The 7,805-nt window shown below is 42.5% G+C and overlaps 1 pseudogene; it reads right to left on the bottom strand.

Moving 5' to 3' along the window:
- Window positions 1-6,147: 6,147 nt before the first annotated feature.
- Window positions 6,148-7,354, bottom strand: LOC147652492 (uncharacterized; annotated as a pseudogene).
- Window positions 7,355-7,805: the final 451 nt, after the last annotated feature.

Below are 7,805 nucleotides of genomic sequence, written 5' to 3'. Positions count from 1 at the left end.
CTTTAGCACAGGCTGCAGCACAGCCCCAAGGGGGAAAAGGCACTGTTCACATCTATTGACAACTCTCAGTTCCCTTTAGCAGAGCTACCAAACTACATAAATTACTTTGGTTCTGCAGCCTTTTCTTCCTTAAACCCAGCCTTCCCTAAAGACTGTGAACACCATGATGCCTTCACCTTAAAAAATGGGGTTTCATATCAATTGATAACCATTCACCCTTTATGGTTCTGAATGTTGCTGAAGTCATCAACAGAACATGCACAGTGGACACAAACTTGCTGAGCTCCAATACATGCTTGACTAAAAAATCCTACAGGTTCCAGCCTTTTAAAACTGAAAGAGAAAAGTTACATTAGTTGATGCAACTACCTCAGTTTTATTTTAAAAATTCAGAAATAACTGCCCACTAACCATTCCACTAACCATGCCCATCTCCATGCCCCCAAAAATATAAAGCTAGGAATTCATCAATGCATAGTAATTAAGAACCACACATGCATATCTGTTGATGTCAAAGCCTCAATTTAAATCACAGAATCTTTCAAATTACTGTAGTAACTCAGAGGTATCATCATTCTGCACAGAATAACAGTAGAGGTTACCCAAAATGTTAAAATAAATTATCCCAATCTTGATATCTACAGAGTCATCTACAAGCACTGCTGAAGTGAGGAATGAGCCCATGTTCTACACTTCCAAAACTGCTTAATAATAATCGTTACTCCCAGTTGGAGTACTCATCTATTTAGTAGATGCATCCCTGGTCTTAATTAAATTAAATTCAAACCCATTCCAATCACCTTCAGTGTAACTTGCCAGAATCTCTAGAATACGACCCCGTATCTCATTCTCAACTACAAATACATGATAGAGGGGTGCCTTCAGCACTTATATTTGGGAGATGCAGAGTCCTAAAAGATCAGAAGCACCTTTTGAAAGGAAGGCAGTGAACTTTACCAGTATTTTTTTAGGACATATTTACCCTGACCGCTTTGTTTCTTGTGAAATGTTTTATTTTGCCCTGTTACCAGTTTTTTCCAAGGGTGCTTAACACTTTATACTTCTATTTGAAAACTATAAATGTACTTCACATTTATTAGAGAACCCAGGTGTTTTAGGCCCTTTTGCCAAAGGACTGAGTTTGTCCAGAAGAAAATTCATAATCACTTTTTACAAATGATTATAGAGATATTTAAGTTAATTGCCATATCTGACACAATTCTTGTATCATGCAAATCTATTCAGCCCTTCCCACTGTGCAGTCACTATAGCAAAGAGTAAAGAACATCAGAGCAGTCTACAAGAATGAGCTTTGTATCCTGATACCGAAATTCAACATATTATGATACTACTTGAGCAACCCTAAACAGACAATCTAATGAGTCAAGACTGGCAGAAATACACAATAAAAACTACCCCACAGTGACACTGACATCCCTAATTTTAAACAGACTAATCAAACAAAGGATAACACAAGTGTTATGCAAGATTTACAGCTGGAATGCATAAACACAGAAAAATGCTTATTCAGGTCTCTGTACTAAATTAGTGGCCAAACCCAAAAGTAAATGTGTATTTCTTCACTCTATGATTGTAGCATATCTAATGTAGTTTGACTTAAAAAAATCTAAAATCCTTTTGTTTGCGAAGTCAGATTTGGGTGCCCGAAAGTTGAGTGAGACAGTAGCTAGTATAGGAACTTGGAACGATGCAGGAAAAATCCTCCTTTTATTTTCCTTTACTGGCAGTCTGATTCTGCTAGCATTGAGCAGAGAGAGTTAAGGAAATACTCCTCAGCTCCTACTGGACTTTGCCTCACCATAATGTAGGGGAGGAGGCAAACCACAGGTCCCTTCTCCGAGGGGACACTGCAGCTGCCGGCTGGAACTTCATAACCAAAGCTGAGTGCGGACACAGGACTGCATTCCTGCCTTATGCCTCTGGGAGGCCACAGCTAACAGCATCCCTTTCCCGGAGGAGGCAGGAATTTGCCACTTCGGCGATGAAGGAGGGGAGATATATGTGCTTGGCTTTGATTTCAGCTGAGAAGTGGTGCCTGATGGCTCAGAGGCAATTAAAAGCCTCTCTCAAACGTGACTCTTGGCTGCAACTCAGCAGCTGTTCAAAGAGTAGAACAGAGCTGAATGAAGTGGACAAACTTACCCCTCACCATGGGACCCATGCACATAAAAGCTGTAACAAGGGCTTAGGTAATCTGAATACTTGATAAGTTAGAGTACAAACTCTGGCTTTCTGCTGGGTTTAGCAGAGAACATAAAGTTTAAATCTCAGATCAGTACCCTAACCAAAACACCTGTTTCCTGTGACAGCAATACTTTGTTTTATAGTACCCTGACAACCAACCCTCAAGAGAACTCAACATGCCAACTTCATTATAAAATCGATGAATTGAAGGAATTTAGCACCTTACAGGACCTATGATTGGTAAGAAGGATTTAGACCGTCTTGTTATCATGACAGACAAGAAACTAAAAAAACCACAAGGAGAAAACAGACCATCAGTCATCCAGTAATTATATAGCAAATGCAAGACCATTTAGTTACTGTGGGATAAGCAATAGAATGCTTAATGATTTAACCAATTACCATTCATTATAATAGACAGGTTGGCGTTTGATGATCCACAGGGGTCTTACCTGCTTCTTCACATACCCAGCATTCAGTGTTGCCATAGTAATGTTGGTCACACCTCTCCAGTTCAACTTCTGTCATTCTTCAGTATAAATTCCTGTTTCTAGAACTATCAAGAATAGGTTTACAAAAGAAGTACAAATTATATAAGGCACTGCCATTTTTAGGGTACCTTTGGATTCTGACAGGTGTGCTATTGCCTCATCCATAGGTCCAAAGTATGTTTTCAATGTGCTATACTTATTTGACTGATATTTTTAAGACATAAATGTGAAGGTACAGTTCTACTGGCTACAAGACTAAAATCTACAGCACTTACAAGGTGGTGCATTAAAATGACTGAACAAAGCCTTCTTTGTGTTTTTAATTGGCTAACCTATGCATAATGACAGTTTGCCTTTTTTTTTTTTTTTAATGGTTGTAGTGATTACAGTCACATCTGGTAGATAATTATCCTATTGCTGTTCTCCTATAGAAAACAGCAGTTAAATAACATTCAGAAATATTTGAGTGTATCTTTTAAACATAACACAACATGCCAGTGTCTTGCTTTGGATTTATGTGGTTTCAGTTTTTTTCCTTTTTTCTTTATTTGTGTTGGAGTTTTTTTGTTTTTGTTATTTGTTTGCTGCATTGGTTTTTCTAATTATTTTTAGGTGCACAAGCACAAAATAAAGGACAAATGAAGTATTTATACCCAGACTCACTGAACCTTTCCATTGTCTTTGATAGACTTAATGTGGCATTTTCTCTCAAGATGAGACTCACAAGAGATAGAAAGTATTTCACTGCTCTAACTTCTTATTCAAAAAGGGAAAGGCTGTCTGTCATTCCTTATAAAAGTATTTAAATTTTCAAATTCAGTTTTCAGTCTCATCCCTTCTCTTGTAATCATTTGAGCTTAAAAAGCCTGAAATTCTGGACAACATTTCTTTGGGACATTTTGTGTCTGGCAACTGACTTAGTTACCCTGCCTCAGTTGTAGTTCAAGGTCTCTTACAAACCTAAAATCCAGAGCATATGTGTGAAAAAAGTCTGCAAAGGTTAAGTTGACCTGGTCCTAACATTTTCAAAGAAGTTGATGCAGAACTTTGATTCAAGCCGTGTGAAAATAAAGGAAATCATTACTTCATTTCACTTTAATGTTTTAAGTAAAGTTTAAAGAAAATGGGAGTCTGTGAACCCACAGACAATGAAACAAAAATAAGCAATCAGAAAACAAAATCACAAACGACACATGCTACAGAGTATATTTTACTCTTTTAGTTATTCTAAAGAAAATATTTAAAGGTAATTCCATAGACTACGGAGGTGCAGGAATAAGAAGGAACAACAAAATTCTGTTAACGTAAAGGTGAAAAAAGACACCTGCTAAATTCAGTTCATGCAGTCCCTCTGGTTTACATGTCTTGTACATTATTCTACATGCAAAATTTAGAGCAGCAACTAGTGTGGAGACTCAGGGCTGATACTACCCAGGCCACCCCCACCTAGAACTAAGGCTGTCCTAGGAGTGCCTAATGCCTCTGACAAACTGACATCAGAAACATGTGGGGTGAGTTTTCTTTCCCTAGAAAAGGGTTGCCATTCTTGTCTAGCGACCAGTGGCCAGGATCAGGCTTCTGCCTCCAAAAACTACAAACAGAGCAGGATTCCACCTGGAATTCAAGCTGCCATAGAGTGCCAAATGCTACTCACAAACTGACATCAGGAACCTGTGGGGGTGAGTTTTCTTACTCTTGGAAAACAGCAACCATTCGTATCCAGGGGCCCATGGCAGGGAGCAGGGTTCTGCCTCTGAAAATTATGAATTGAGCAGGATTCCTCCCAGACTCAAGCCATCCCCACCTAGAATTCGGGCTATCCTTGGTGTGCCAAATGCCTCTGACAAACTGACTTCATGGACCTGGGGGGATGAGTTTTCTTTCCCATTGGAAAGGGTTGCCATTTGGGTCCAGTTGCCCATGGCCAGGAGCAGGCTTTTGCCTCCAAAAATTAGAAAGGGAGCTGGATTCCTCCCAGACGCAAGCTGCCCTCACCTCGAACTCACGCTGCCCTTGGAGTACCAAATGCCTCTGACAAACAGACATAAGGAACCTGGGGGGGGTTAATCTTGTTTCCCATAGAAAAGGGCCACCATTCGTGTTCAGGGGCTCGTGGCTGGGAGAGGGCTTCTGCCACCGAAAATTATAAACAGAGTGGAATTCCTCCTGGAACTGAAGATGCCCCGCCTATAACTCAAGCTGCACTTGGAGTGCCAAATCCTACTGACAAACTAACATAAGGAACCTGGGGGGGTTACGTTTTTTTGCCCTCAGAAAGGGCTGCTGTTTGTGTCCAGGGTCCCATTGTCAGGAGCAGGCTTCTTCTCCAAAAATTCCTCCTGAAGCCAAGCCGCTCCCACTCAGAAATCAAGTTGCTCTTGGAGTGCCAAATGCTACTGAGAAACTGACATCATAGACCTGGAGGTTGAGTTTTTTTTCCCCTGGAAAAGGGTTGCTGCTCCTGTCCAGGGTCCCGTGGTTGGGAGCAGTCTTCTGCAACAGGAAATTCCAAACAGAGCAGGATTCCTCCCAAACACAAGCCGCCCCCACCTGCAACTCTGGCTGTCCTTGGAGTGCCAAACACCTCTGACGAACTGACATCAGGAACCTAGGAGGTGAGTTTTCTTTCCCATTGAAAAGGGTCATTGGCGTCCAGGGGCTTGTGGCCAGGAGGATGATTCTGCCTCCAAAAATTACAAAATGGGCCGGATTCCTCCTGGATACAAGCTGCCCCCAACCGAGAACTCAGGCTACCCTTGGAGTGTCAGACACCTCTGACAAACTTACATCAGGAACTTGGGGGGTTAATTTTGTTTCCCGTAGAAAACGGCCGCTGTAGGATCATGTGGTAACAGTGAGGTGACACTACCTTTCCAAAAGCACCTCCAAGGAGGAAGGTGTCTGGGCAGGCTGCAATCACACTCACACACACCCACTCAAAGCACACCACAGACAGCAGAGCAACAGCAGAGAGCCAGGAAAGGTCTTTCTGTGGAGTTCCGGTGGGGTTTATTGCAGTCACACACTGGAGGCATCCAGGAACAAAGACATAAAACAATGGACGGTCCAGAGATATATAGGGGTTTGAGGGCGTGGCTCCAAGGGTCCAATAGGAACAGGGTAATGTGGTGCATAGGCAGAGTCAGGGAGAGGGAGAGCCAATGGGATACCAGGGGGGGAGGACTGCAACAAACTGGGGCCAATAAGGAAACAGGGACAGGAGAACTTTCTAGGGGAAGGACACAGATGGTAAAAAAGGGGAAGGATGGCACACAGGCCAACTGGGTACATTTAACAGGGGTAGAGTGAAAGGGTGGTGCAAAGAACTACAGGAAAAGATTTCTTCCTTTTATTCTCTTTTCTAATAATAAAGTTATTTTATTATTTATATATTATATATGGGGGAAAATCTTCTCTTTATGCTTTGACTCCATACATTAGAGGCCTCCTTCTACATCATTGCTGCCTCTGGCTCCATACCCTCCACAACTCCCCCTTCTTTATTTATTGAGAAGTCTTGTCCCAAAGAACTTTGTACAAATTTAACAAAACATGAAAACATAACCAAAACAACAAAAATAATAAGTAAAATCCACAAAATGCCAGTAACAAAGGTTTGAGCCCAGCCTGTCAGTCCAATCTTTAACAATTCCCGGAACCACTGTCAGCTCCACTTTCCTTCTCCGACTGTGTTCCAGCTTCTACTGGAAGTGTCTTTAACTTGTTCCTGGAGAATTTGGATACTGCAGTGGATGTATCGGCTTCTGGATGTTAGATTGAAACAGCACATCCCCTTGAACTACCCACATCCATGGCTGTGGGCGAGCAGTAAAAAGTCAATGACAGCCCTATTTTGGAGGGTTGGAGGCCTGATACCCTACTGGTCTTCCAGGAGGGCACTGAGAGCTGCGGATGTTGCATTGGCTTGCTTACTGAGCCAGCACCCCAGGGGAGAAATCTCACCGAGGGCCTTCACTGTGGCTACCCACGGTAAAAATATGGAGACTGCGACCCTCTTTCCTTTATTCCAATTGTAAATTTTGCTATCACAATTTTCTTCAAATTGATCATATGATCTTTTTTGGCTGACCAATTGAGCTTTCTTTTTCCAGTCTTGAAGCAAGGTGATATTCGCGGTGAGGACAGTAATCTCTCCAAGGCTATAGGGACCCCCCTGGAGGTGAGAGAGGATTCCTGCCCAAGCCCTATCCTCACAGATAAGAAACACTCCCCAGGGAAGTACCCTGGAGTGAAACATGGATGAGGACAGTGTCTCACTGGTGTAATTGCACCAGTTATGCGAATATATTTTGCAAATTGGGTCCACATTATTCCTGTGAAGGGAACAAATGTGGTCATAGATTGGGACAGACTGAGGTGGTTGCCTGTAGTGGAACTGAACACAGAATCTGGCATTGGAGGACCCCAACAGATTCAATTCTTGGGGGTCCTCTGTTGCATGTGGTAACATCCTTGTCCACTCATCCCAGGCATCCACAGGATTAGATTCCTTACTGGCATGATGACAAGGGGTTGCCAAACTCACCCATGACCACGCACAAATTATCCTGATTGAGGGTTTTTGTGAGGGTCATCCAGATGTTCTCATGGGGTTGTGGTACAATCCACCCTGCAACGGTTGGCAGGAAAAGCAGCATCCAGATCTTTTCCACGGTGTCTTTGGGGGTGCTATAATTTCTATGTCCCCTGCTTCTCTGTTACCACTGTCCACCCAGCTGCAGCCAGGGAAACAGGGGAGATAGGATAGCATAGAACAGAAGAACTTAAAAATGAGGTCCTTTCCCTTAGCTGAGATGGAAGTTGTCCTTTATTTCTTGGGATCCCGCAGAAAAGAGGGGCAGGAGGGAAAGAGGAAGTGGTATCAATAAGCGCCCCTTTTTGAAGGCAGGGGGAAGAGGGTGGATTACATTCGCACAACCAATAAGGGGAACTGGGGAGAAAGAGATAAGAGAAAGAGACTTACAATTCTGTATTTCTGGGGGTACATTCTTTGGGTCATACCATTTTTCCTAACTGCATTACAACATGGGGGCAGCCAAGAGCAGGCTCAAAATGAATGTATAAACCTATGAAGTAATTAACAACAGA

The sequence above is a fragment of the Cyanistes caeruleus genome, chromosome 6, assembly GCF_971803275.1.
Source record: "Cyanistes caeruleus chromosome 6, bCyaCae1.hap1.1, whole genome shotgun sequence".
NCBI classification, from domain to species: Eukaryota; Metazoa; Chordata; class Aves; order Passeriformes; family Paridae; genus Cyanistes; species Cyanistes caeruleus.
This window is presented reverse-complemented; position numbering and strand designations above follow the sequence as displayed.